The following is a 13,607-nucleotide window of genomic DNA, read 5'->3' as shown; positions in this document are numbered from 1 at the left end:
TCTTCAATTTCTTTCCTCAGAGATTTGAAGTTCTTGTCATACAGGCCTTTCATTTGCTTGGTTAAAGTTATGCCAAGATATTTTATATTATTTGTGGCTATTGTAAATGATTTTATCTCTGTAACTTTTTTTCTCAGCCCACTTTTTATTTGTATAAACAGGACTACTGATTTTTTTTTCAGTTAATTTTGTATTCAGCCACCTCACTGAAGGTGTTTATCAGCTGTAGGAGTTCTCTGGTAGAATTTCGGGGGATTCATGGATACCATCATATCATCTGCAAATAGTGATACTTTGACTTCTTCCTTTTCAATTTGTATCTTTAGATTTCCTTTATTTGTCTTATTGCTTTATTTAGAACTTCAAGTAATATGTTGATGTTTAGTCTAAATCTAGTTTACTACTAGATAAGGAGAGAGTATTCAGCCTTGTCATGTCCCTGATTTTAGTAGACTTGCTTTAAAGTTTCTTTCCATTTAATTTGATGTTGGCTATTGGCTTGTTATATATTGCCTTTATTATGTTTAGGTATTCACCTTGTATTTCTGATCTCTCCAAGACTTTTAACATGAAGGGGTGTTGGGTTTTGTCAAAGGTTTTTTCAGCATGTAATGAGATGATCATGTGATTTTATTCTTTCAGTTTGTTTATATGATGGACCAAGCTGATGGATTCCTGTATATTGAACTATCCCCGCATCCCTGGGATGAAGCCTATTTGATCATGGTGGATGATGTTTTGATGTGTTTCTGGATTTGGTTTGTGAGTATTTTATTGAGTACTTTTGCATCAAAGTTCATATGAGAAATTGGTCTGTAGTTCCCTTTTTTGTTGAACCTTTGTGTGGCTTAGGGTATCAGGGTGACTGTGGCCTCATAGAATGAGTTTGGTGATTTTCCTTTTGTTTCTATTTTGTGGAATAGTTTGAGGAGTAGTGATATTATCTTTTTGAAAATCTTGTAGAATTCTACACTAAAACAACCTGGCCCTGGGTTTTCTTTGGTTGGGAGAAAACCCAACCAAAATCTTTTAAAAGACTGCTTGTACTTCATTACGGGTTATAGAACTATTTAGGTAGTTTACCTGATCTTTATTTAACTTTGGTAAGTGGTATCTGTCTAGAAAATCACCCACTTCATTTGGATTTTTAATGAGTCTTTGAATTTGCTCAGTGTCTGTTGCTATATCTCCCTTTTCATTTTTGATTTGGTTAATTTTGGATACTGTCTCTCTGCCTTTTGGCTAGTTTGGCTTAGGGTTTGTATATCTTGTTTGTTTTCTCAAAGAATCAGCTCTTGGTTTCACTGATTCTTTGTATTATTCTCTTTGAATCTATTTTAATGATTTTAGCCCCAAGTTTGATTATTTCCTGCCATCTACTCCTATTGGATGTGTTTGCTTCTTTTTTTTTTATCTTCTAGATATTTCAGGTGTATTTTAATTCACTAATGTGAGAACTCTCCTATTTTTTTTTTATGAAGGCACCTAGTGCTATGAATTTTCCCCTTAGCACTTCTTTCATTGTGTACCATGATTTTTCAACTTCCATCTATGCCTAGACTTTTTTCATAACCTTATTCTTGGCTTTTGTGAGTACATTTCTAGTCTGGCCTGAATTATTGATTCCAACTTTTTGCCAATTTCATTTACATACAATTTTTACTAGGATGGTTTCCTCTAACTTTCTAACATACTTTGTTACCTAGATTTTACTCCAGGCTTTTGTAGCTTCCGTTTTTAGCATGAATTTTTCTCTTCCATGCCAGGCATAGATTTTTAGCAGGCAAGTTCTTCGGGCATATTTCCCTGGGTATTTAATCCATCCTGGTTGCCTGGTCTTTTCACATTTCCTTTATCATGGCTTTTGTCCCTATGTGGGTCTTCTGAATTTTTCTAGAGTATTTTTACCCTGACCATTTTGTCCTTCCTTTCTTCCATATACTGGCTCATTTTGTGTGTCAGTGTGACAAAAGCTAGTGTCATCACAGAGAAAGGAGCCATCATTGAGGAGATGTCTCCATGACATCCAGCTGTAGAGTAATTTTTATATTACTGATCAATGGGGGAATTCCCAGCCCATTGTGGGTGGTGTCACTCCTGGGCTGCTAGTCCTGGGTTCTATAAAAAGGCAGACTGAGCGAGCCAGGGGAAACAAGCCAGTAAGCAGCAGACATCCATGGCCCCTGCATCAGCTCTACCTCCAGGTTCTGGACAGGTGTGTTTGTGTGCATGAAGGTACAAGGTTGATGTAGATAATCATCATCTTTCAATGTATTCAATAATGCAAAGTCTTCTAATCAAACCCAGAGCTTGCTAATCTAATACTAGATAGTTATAGCCAGGCTTCTCTGAAGATCCTTAGTTTTTGCCTCTCTAGACTGGAATTACAGGTTAGTTGCCCATGCCCAGTTGGCATTTACATGCGTTTTGGGGGATTAGAACTCTGATTTTCAGCTTCAATGGCAAGCACTTTAACCACTGAGCCAACTCTCCAGTTTTAGAAAAACAAATCTTTGTATTTGTTGAAATGTTTGGCTTTAGAAATTTTCCTGTTTTGTTTGTGAAGCAACACCCGGCTAGGTTGGCCTTGAACACTGAGTTTTCTTGCTACAGCATTTCAGGTGCTAGGAGTTAACGTGTCAAACTGAGGACCAAGGATCTTTTCTGTTTAACCCTAGGATAGCTAGGTTCACAGTGAGTTGATACACAAGAACATTTCTCTATTTTTGACATTAGCAGAGACTGCTTAACAAAATTAACACAAAATTTATTGTTTTTCTATTCTCCCAGCCTCTCTTGCAGTTATCAGGAGGCATAAGATCAGTCCTACACAGTAAATATATAAGGGTAAAGCCTTCTCCTGTGAAGGATTTATCCACCCCTTTAACATACATGAGGGGAGGGGCTAGAGAGATGGCTCAGTTAGGAGTGCTGGCTGTTCTTCCAAATGGCCCAGGTTCAATTCCCAGCATGCACATGGCAGCTTACAACTATCTGTAACTCTGCTTCCAGGGGATCCAACACCCTTGCACATACATGCAGGTAAAACACCAATGTATGTAAAACATACGGGAGGACAGAGATTATGAATGGTGATGTTAGTCATGGGTTTCAAAGTTCACTTAGCCAGGATGAAAGGTGATGAAGAGCAATTTCATAGCATAAAGGTAACGTTTAATCATATATCATGTGCTTTAAAATCTCTAGGACAGTAGATTGTAAATGTTCTCTCCATAGGAAAACTAGTATGTGAGCTGAAAGATATGTTAGTGTGATTTATTCACACGATGTATACAGTTTTTTTTTTTTTTCTGTTAGTTATACCTTACTAAAGCTGGGAAAACAGCAGTGAATGAGGAACTAAAAGGAGATATTCAGGACCATCTTCTCTGCTCACCTGCTTACTGTGTTTGGATGTGGTGATACCTACCTTGTTAGATGCTGTCTCCAGTTATGAGGTCATCATAGATCCAGCATGGAACCCAGCATGAGGACATGAGCAAGATGATGGGCAGGGCCTGGCCCCGTAGAACCACTTTCCTGTGGACTTTTGCAAAACTAATTCAGTATGATTTAAGATACTTGATGTACAGCTCTATTTAATTTCAGCTAAAAAATACTTTCTAAGTGACAACACAAACCCTCTGCGTACAGGGTCAGAGGCCACAGCCATCAATGGTGATGATGCTTTTAGCAAACAGCCTAGTATTGGGAATCTGGTCTTCAATATTCATGTTTATTGATGTGGTACTTCTGGGAAGTCCCAATTACAGCTAAGAAGCCATTGTTTTTTCCTTCTCTTTTAAAATTTTTCTTAATTAAAAAATATTTTATGTATATGAGTGAGGTTTTAATTTTTTGCATGTGTCTGTATACCTTATTTGTGCAGTACCTGTAAAGGCCAGAAGAGGGCGTCAGATCCTCCCAAACTGAAGTTACAGATGGTCAGATCCAGTCACCATGTGAATACTGAAAATTGAATCTAGGTACCCTGGATGAACAGCCAGTGCTCTTAACCACCTACCTATCTCTCTGGATACCACAGTTTCTTATAATCACAAATTTCTATGAAGAGAATTTTTATGGTGTTACACATCAGTTAAATCACCAAGAGACTTTCAAGTGCAGAGACCATTCCCTGTTTGGGTCATCTGTTCCTCAGGTCTAGCACTTGTCTCTTCCCCAACACAGTAGGTGCTCCAAAATTGTTTCCAGAATAATAAGAGGCTATTCTGGTGAAATCAGTACTTTAATTAATGTAAAACATTTCCAAGTCCTGCATAGTAGATTTCTAGAAAATGGTATTCTCTGGATACATTTTAGAAGACATTAAATGTTTAAACATTTAACAGTTGGTTTTCATTAATAAACAAAAACAAAACATTACATTTTGATTTCATGACCATCTTCTTTCATCTCAGATTTTCAGGTCCTATCTCTGTATCTGCCATTGAAAGATGAGACTGAATTTAGCGTGGTAATTCTCTAGTTGCAATGATGCATTCCCTCATTGAAGATGCAGTTATGTTCAGTAGACTGTGTTTAGTAAAAAAAAATAATAATTCATATACAAGCATTTGAAAAAAACATTTAAAAATTGTTCAAGTTGAACCAATGGGGAGATAGGCTTCCTCTAAACCTGTGGCTGGCAGAGCTTTATGGCCCAGTCACTCTGCAGGCAGTGTGATTGTCCAAGAACGCACTAAGTTTACATTCTACTCCACAGACACCTTTGAATGGCTTGCTATGTGTTAGAGCCCTTCCACAATGTAGTTTTATTTGTTATTTGGGGATTTCCTACAGTGCCCCCCCAATTACACTTGCTTCCGAATCCTCCCAGGCCCACCCTCCCATTTCTTTCCATTGCTGTTCTGTTTTGCTTTTTTTTTTTTTTTTTTTTTTTTTTTTCAAATTTTTTCTTCTTATTTTCTAAATGTTAAGAATATATCAGTACTCAGCATTTTCAATGACTCTAACTTCATGGATCCTGCATATATATTCTATATTACTAATAGGCATAATATTCTTGAATCAGATACAAACTTCCCGACAAAGTCTCAGAAGGCACAGAAGTTCACCAATTCAGTGGTGTGTAATGGGGTAGGGTTCCAGATTTAGTTTAAACTTGTATAAATCTTCTTAATGTGTCACACCAACCAGATCTGCTGTTAATTCCTCAATTTGTCCCTCTCATCACAGCTCACTCCAGTTTCCTTTTTGTTCCTAGGATCTGCATATTGTTTGATTTCATTCCTGCAGTCATCTCAGAGCTCACATATGATCTGCTTCTAGGCAGATATCTTATAATACCAGTAATCTAATATTAATATGACTTCTCAAGCAAGAAAGAACTATAACCTCATGCCATATGGAAATGTGAATGACACTGACTGACCCCATGCTGTTGGAAGGGCAGAACAACTTCTGTAAAGATGCTTAGGGATAACAGAAGAGTTATGGGCTATAGGAGCCTAATGTTTACTTATCTATTATAATATGTCAGACACTGTACCGAGCTTAATTACATTATGTCCTTTAAGCCTCTGGCAAACAGGTAAAATAATTAATTTTTACTAATAATGAGTTCTGGATCCGAGAGCTTAGGTCACTTGTCCAAGGTACCATACCTTGTAGTAAGACCATGGAAGACTCAACCAAGAGTCTGTGACACTCTTAAATCCGTTGCTATTACTGCTTGGTTGAGTTTGGTTTTGAAGCAGAGTCTTTTTATGGCTAGCTTGGAATTTGTGATTCGCCTGCTTTAGCCTCACAAATGTTGGCATTACAGGTGTGTACCACATTGCCAGCTCATTTTCCTTCCCTGTTATATTACACTGCCCTCTATAACATCAATATGCAAAGTTAACTTAATTACTTTAAATATCCAGTACTTCGCATGAACAGCCATTTTATATTAAACAATAAGTTGACTATATGTTCCATATGATTTAATCCATGTATAGAACAAATAACTAGAGTTTTCAACAACTTCCAAGTCTTCAATCCTTCAGTCCTATGCAAATCTAGATTTCACCTCACATGGTAGATGTAAAAGTAATAGGTTAAGAGTCTGTCTCAATTTTACATGCTTAGTTTATATCCGAAGATGGTGGTGGTGTTTTCAACCTTCAGGGTGCAGTCAAAATACAGGCAGAAAATCACAGCAGATGCTCTGATAATATGGCAACATCACCAGGTTTGGTTTCCATGATATATATCTATATCTATATCTGTATCTGTATCTGTATCTGTATCTGTATCTGTATCTGTATCTGTATCTGTATCTGTATCTGTATCTATATCTATATGTGTGTGTGTGTGTGTGTGTGCGCGCGCACGCACAAAGTTTTCTGAAGACTGTATCTTAAGAGAAAGCTGCCATAATAGAGGGCTCAGTAAAATCTATAGTACTACAGCAGGCCAAACACTCAAGTAACCTTCACTTAGATATTAAAGAAAATACTGATACAAACCGTATACAATCAATTTGCAAGTAACATGAACATAAGAAGGTGCTTTGTGGATAATGGCTAAGCTGTCTGACTTAAAAACAAATCCTTTTAGATTAATCTAGTGTGGTAGATCAAGGAGAAGTGATAGATGTCTTCTATCACAATTGCAGCAATACTTTGATTCTGTGTTACAAACATTAACAACAAAACTAACCCACAACAGACAGCTGAGAAAATCATAGTTCTAAATCACAGCAAACACCTGCTAAGAACTGTTAGCTGCCATTTCTAAAATGTCAAATATCAAATGTATATATACACACACTTAGAAAGTGTGTATCTGTGTGTATATACATACCTATAGATATATTTGAACTTGTGGCTTGTGTATTCTATAAGAATTTTTGCATCATATAAATTATTTAAAGTCCTGAGTGCTATATATGAGGAAAATAATAATTGTCGGGAGTTCCACATGACAGTTACGAAACTTAATGAAATAATTAAGTAAATAATTTCTAGAAATAAGTGTTAAGGATTCCAATGTAATTTAATCTGGATAAAACAGTAGCATTATTTAATATCCTTGTTTGACTACTTTTACCTAATGCCATGACCAACAAGAAATTTGGCCATATAATTATCCTAGCAAGCCAACTAAGTTTTAAATAAATTGGTTTAGCTTTCATTAATAACAGAGACGTTCTTTTGTTTATGTCATTTGTTTGTTAAGAAGAGACTCATAACCCAGGCTGGTCTCAAACTCACTATTTCATACAGCTGAGGCTGACCTTAAATTCTTGATGTTGCTGCTTTATTCAGGGGAGTGAAGGGGTTGGATGCTGGATGAAGCAAAGTAACTAAGTAAAGCACCCCGACTAGGGGAACAGGTAGGATGACTGCAGATATGTACTCCCTCGGTTTCTCCAAACACAATCCTACATACTCATCCCTGGCTCTGTAGCAGACCCCAGCTGTGTCTAACTTCTTGTACCCTGATGTCATCCCCAGTGGATTACACAGATCTTTCTCTTCCTAACTTCCTTTTCTTGACTTTCCCCTTTAACCCAACCCCAATTCCAGCAGGCATTCCCTAGTAACCCCCAGACCACTCCAGCCAGGGAAGTGGGTACACTAACTATAAATCTTTGCTGTTCCTTTCCTCTGCTCCTCCAAATCTAATCACCTAAACAACGATAGACATCACTTCAGAGTAAAGGGTTGAAGAAAGATATTCCAAGCAAATAGACCTAAAAAGTAAGCATGGGTAGCCATTTTAAAATCTGAGAAAACAGACTAATCAATCAAAGCTAATCAGAAGAGATAGTGAAGGATATTACATACACACCAATGGAAAAAAATCCACCAAGAAGTAAGTCATTACAATTTTTAATATTTATCGCCTATGGCAAGAGCACCCATGTTTATAAAAAAAAGGCATTACAACTTAAATTATATATGGATTCTCATACGCCGATAGTGGAAGACTTCAATATCCATAGTCTTCAATGGATAGGTCATCCAGACAAAAACTAAATGGAGAAATGCTGGAGCAAACTGACCTTATAAACCAAATGGACTTAACATATTTACAGAACATTTCAACAAAACACAAAAGAATATACTTGCTTGTAGTGGTTTGAATATGCTTGGCCTAAGGAGTAGCACTATTTGGAGATGTGGCCTTGTTAGAAGTGTGTCACTGTGGGCATGGACTTTAAGATCCTCATCCTACCTGCCTGGAAGCTATTCTTCTCCTAGCTGCCTTTGGAACAAGACGTGGAACTCTCAGCAACTCCATCCTGACATTTGCCTAGATGCTGCCATGTTCCTGTCTTGATGATAATGAACTAAACCTTTGAACCTGTAAGCCAGCCCCAATTAAATGTTGTCCTATATAAGAGTTGCCTTGGTCATGGTGTCTGTTCACATTAAAACCCTAAGTAATACATTGCTTCTCAGGATTTTGTGGAACTTTCTCTAAAAGTAACCATATACTAAAACAGAAAACAAGTTTCAACAGATATAAGAAATGTGAAATAACATCCTGCACCCAATCTGACCACCGTAGATAAAAGTGAACTATTAAAAATAATGAAATAACAGAAAGCTTACAAACTCATGGTATCTCAACACCTCTCTAGTGGATGAAAATGGATCAAGACAAATTTAAAAAAAACTTACAGACTTTCTAGAATTGAATGAAACTGAATATACAATGTACCCAAACTTATGTGACACAACAAAGGTGGTTCTAGGAGTTAAGTTTATAGCACTAAGTGCCTACATTAAAAGGAGGGGCTCATATTAGCAACTCAACAGTTTGTCTATAGAACAAAGAAGAAATCACACCAAAAAATGTCAGGAAATAATTGAACTCGGGGCTGAAATTAATAAAATAGAAACAAAGACAATAATACAAAGAATCAAAGAAACAAACACTTGGTTCTTTGAAAAAAATCAATACAATTGATAAGCCCTTATGTAAATTAATTAGAGGTTAAAGAGATGATATCCAAATTAACAAAATTAGAAATAAAAAGGGAAAATACATCAGACATTGAGGAAATCCAGAGAATAATGACATACTTAAAAAAAAATCTGTGCTAAACCAAATTAGAAAATCTAAAAGAAACAGACAAGTATTTCAATACATACCACTTATCAAAGTTAAATCAAAGTTAGGTAAATACGTGACACAGACCTATAACCCTTAGTAAAATGAAAGCGGTCATTAAAAGTGTTTTTTAATGGTTTTAGGGAAGAATTCTATCACTCATTAAAGGAAAATTAATGCCAATACTTCAGAAATTATTATGCCAAATAGAGATAAAAGGAACATTGCTCAATTTATTATTTAAAAAGGGCAGAGCTACCTAAACCATATAAAAATCCAGTAATATAAGAGAATACAGACCAGTTTTTCTTATGAACATACATGCAAAATTCTCAATAAAATACTTTCAAACTAAATTCAACAAGACCCCAAAAAGATTATCAACCATGATAAGGAAGGCTTCGTTTCAGAGACACGGGGATGGTTCAACATACGTAAGAAGATAAATATAATCCAAAATATAACACAGATAGAAACCACATGTTCATCTCATTAGATGCATAGAAGGTCTTTGACAAAATGTAATACTGCCCAAAACAAAAGTCCTGAAGCGATGAGGAATATACCTCAAGATAATAAAGGCAGTTACAGTGGGCCAATATCAACTTAAATAAAAAGAAACTCAAAACAATTATACTAAAATCAGGAACAAGACAAGGTTGTTCAATTTACCATATATATACAATATAGTACTTGAAGTCTTAGCTAGAGCAATATGATAACTCAAGGAGATCAAGGGGATACAAATTGGAAAGGAATAATTTAAAGTATCTTTATTTGTAGATGCTATGATAATACACATAAATAACCCAAAAAATTACACTGGGGAACTCCTACATTTCATACACACTTTCAGCAAAGTAGCTGGATACAAAATTAACACAAAAATCAGTATTCCTCATATATACAAATGACAAACAGATTGAGAAAGAAATCAAGGAAACAACACCTTTCACAATAACCCAAAATAACATCATACACATTGGAGTATCTCTAAGTAAAAGACTTGTATGATATAAGTCCTCATGATAGGATAAAGCATTTTTTTTGGAATATGCCCAAGAGTGGTATAGCTGGGTCTTACTTAGATCAATTTCCAAATTTCTTAGAAACTGCCATATTGACTTCCAAGGTGGCTGTATAAGTTTGCACTCTCACTAACAGTGGCGGAATGTTCCTCTTGTCAGTTGTATTTTTGATCCTAGCTATTCTGACAGGTGTGAAATGGAATCTCGTTTTGATTTGCATTTCTCAGATGGCTAAAGATGTTGAACATTTCTTTAAGTGTTTCTTGGCCATTTGAGATTCCTTTGTCTTATCACAAGGACACTTGATCAATTATGTTCATAGCAGTTTTTTCATAGTATCCAGAAACTGTAAACAATCTAGATTGTTTCCCTCAAATGAAGAATGGATAAAGAAAATGTAATACATTCCCACAATGCAGTATTACTGAGCCATAAAATATAATGACATCATTAAATTTGGGCAAATGCATAAAACTAGAAAAAATTATTTGGAGTGTGGTAATTCAGACACAGAAGGACAAGCATGGTATGTACTCACTTAAAGTGAATATTAGCTGTAAAGGAAAAGACAATCATGATACAGTCTACAGACTCAGAGAGGCTAAGCAACAAGGAAGGATTAAAGGGGAATAAAAGGATCTCCTGATGAAAGGGAAATAGATGATTCCACAGGTGAAGTAGGGGCAGGTGGTGTTAGGACCAGGAAGGTTCAGATAGAGGTGGAATGGAGGTAGGGAGAAAATGCTGTGAAAAAAACAACTGGAACTGGGAAGCATTTCAGGGGTGAGGTGAAACCTGGTACAATGGAAACTCCATGGAGCCTATGAGATTGACTCTAGCAAACACTCCAAGCAATGAGGACCACAAGCCTGAACTTGTCATTTTCTATAACCAGGCAAGGCCTCAAGGAGAGAACTTGGGACACCAAAGCACCCACAAAACCTTCTACCTACAGATTATCCTGCCTGCAGAGTATGCTGGGACAGAAACTTAAGAGAATCATCATCAAAGAGAACAGAGACACTTCATTCAGCGACTGATGGTAGCAAATTCACAGTCCCATGGCCAAACATTAGATGAAGCTTGGGGAATTCTGTAGAGGAGAGGCAGGATCAGAGGAACCAGAGGGTCAAGGGCACACCAGGAGAACACGGCCCACAAAAGCAACTGACTGAGACTCATGAGCACTTACAGAGATTAGGAAGCCTGTAGGAGTCTGATCTAGGTCCCCAACACATATGTTATGGCTGAGTAGTTTGGTGTTACTATGAAAATCCTAACAGTGGGAGGTGGGGCTGTCCCTGACTTATGTGCCTGCTTGTGGAACCCCTTTCCTCCTACTGGGTTGCCTGCTCCAACCTTGATGTGATGGTTTGTGCCTGGTCTTATTGTAACTTTTAGTGCCTTATTTGGTTGATATCCCTGGAAGGTCTGCTCTTCTCTGAGGAAAGAGGGGTGGGTCTTAGGGAGTGAGGAGGTGTGAGGATCAGGGGGAGAGACTGTAGAAAGGGGAGGGAAGGAGAAAGAAACTGCAATCAGGATGTAATATATGAGCATTTAAAAATTTAGAAAAATCAAGTCATAGAAGAAAGAAATTCAAAAAGATATCAGAAGATGGAAAGATCTCCCATGCTCATGGATCAATAGGATTAAGATAGTAAAAGTGCCCATCCTACCAAAAGAAGAGCATGGCCCACAATCTGTAGATTCAATGCAGTCCTCACAAATTCTTCAAATATCTTGAAAGGACAGCTTTCAGCTTCATATACAACAACAAAAAGCCCAGGATAGTTCAACAATCATGAATAATAAAATACTTGCTGGAGATATCACCATTCCAGATTTCATGGTGTAACACAAAGTTATCCAAACTAAAACAAACAAACAAACAAACATGATATTGGCATGAAAACAGACTTGTTAATCAATAGAATTAAAGACTTTGACGTAAATCCATATACCTATGGACACCTGAATTTTGAAAAAGAAGTCAGAAATATACACTGGAAAAAGATAGCATCTTCAACAAATGGAGCTGGTCTGACTGGATCTTGGCATGTAGAAGAATGCAAATAGAGCCATACTTATCTGCCTACACAAAACTCAAGTCTAAATGGATCGAAGACCTCACCATGAAACCAGATATACTAAACCTGATAGAAGACAAAGTGGGGGAATATCCTTGAACTCAATGGCACAGGAGAAGACTTTCTGAACAGAATACCATTAGCAAGGCAGTAAAATCAATAATTAATTAATGGGAACTGATGAAAGTGAAAAGCCTCTGTATGCAAAGATCACTGTAATTTGGACCAAGCAGGAACCTATAGAATGGGACAAGATTTTTTTTTTATCAACTCTTTTTCTGATAGAAGACCAATATCCAAAATATATAATGAACTAAAAATAAACCTAGATATAAAAAAACCAGATAATTCTATTAAACAATGAGGTATAGATATAAATAGAGAATTATGAATAGGGGAAACTCAAATGGTTGAGAAACACTTTTAAAAATGTTTTACATCCATAGCTATCAGGGAAATGCAAACCAAAAACTTTGAGATTTCATCTTATACTTGCCAAAATGATCAAGATCAATAACTCAAGTGACAGGTCATGCTAGCAAGGATGTGGAATAAGGGGAACACTCATCCATTGCTGAAGGAAGTGAAAACTCTTAAGCCACTATTGAATTCAGTATAGTGATTCCTCAGAAGAAATGGGAATTTATCTACCTCAAGATACAGCTATATCACTCTTGGGCATCTACACAAAGGATTCTTCATCCCACCACAGAGACACTTACTCACCCGTACAAAGAATTTTTCATCCTATCACATGGATGTCTGTTTAATCATGTTTTTTTGCTATTCTGTTCATTATAGCCAGAAACTGGAAACAACCTAGATGTCCCTTCACAGAAGAATGGATACAGAAAATGTGGTACATCTGCACATGGGGCTTGAGGGGGGAACCTTGGGAAATACAGCTCTAACTGGGATGCCTCTATCAAATCCCTCCTCTTAGACATCGGAGAACCCTGAGGAAGAGGAGGCAGAAAGTGTAATAGCCATAGAAGATGAAGGATGCTAGAATAAGGCCTTCTAAACCAACAGGGCAAAGATCATATGAATTCACAAATACAAAGGCCTCAGCACAGAGCCCATACAGGTCTGCACCAGCCCTTCTGTGTATCTTATAGTTTTCAGTTTAATATTTTATGAGACTACTAAGTGTGTGAATGAGTGGTTCTCTGATTCTCATGTGTTCTATGAGGCTCTTTCCCTTCTGTTTCTTTGCCTTGCCCAGCTTCAATGTGATTAATTTTATTCTTATTGTATTTTATTTCATCGTGAGAACATATATTGCAAAAAATAAAAATTTAAGTGGTAAGGAAAATTCATCTGCACATTCACAACAAAATTACATTCAAGTTTGATGACAGTTGTAGGATCTTCACCTGGAACAAATTGCCTATGTGTTCTTCTCTACTGTGGATTGTAAAGA

The sequence above is a fragment of the Arvicanthis niloticus genome, chromosome 4, assembly GCF_011762505.2.
Source record: "Arvicanthis niloticus isolate mArvNil1 chromosome 4, mArvNil1.pat.X, whole genome shotgun sequence".
NCBI lineage: Eukaryota > Metazoa > Chordata > Mammalia > Rodentia > Muridae > Arvicanthis > Arvicanthis niloticus.
This window is presented reverse-complemented; position numbering follows the sequence as displayed.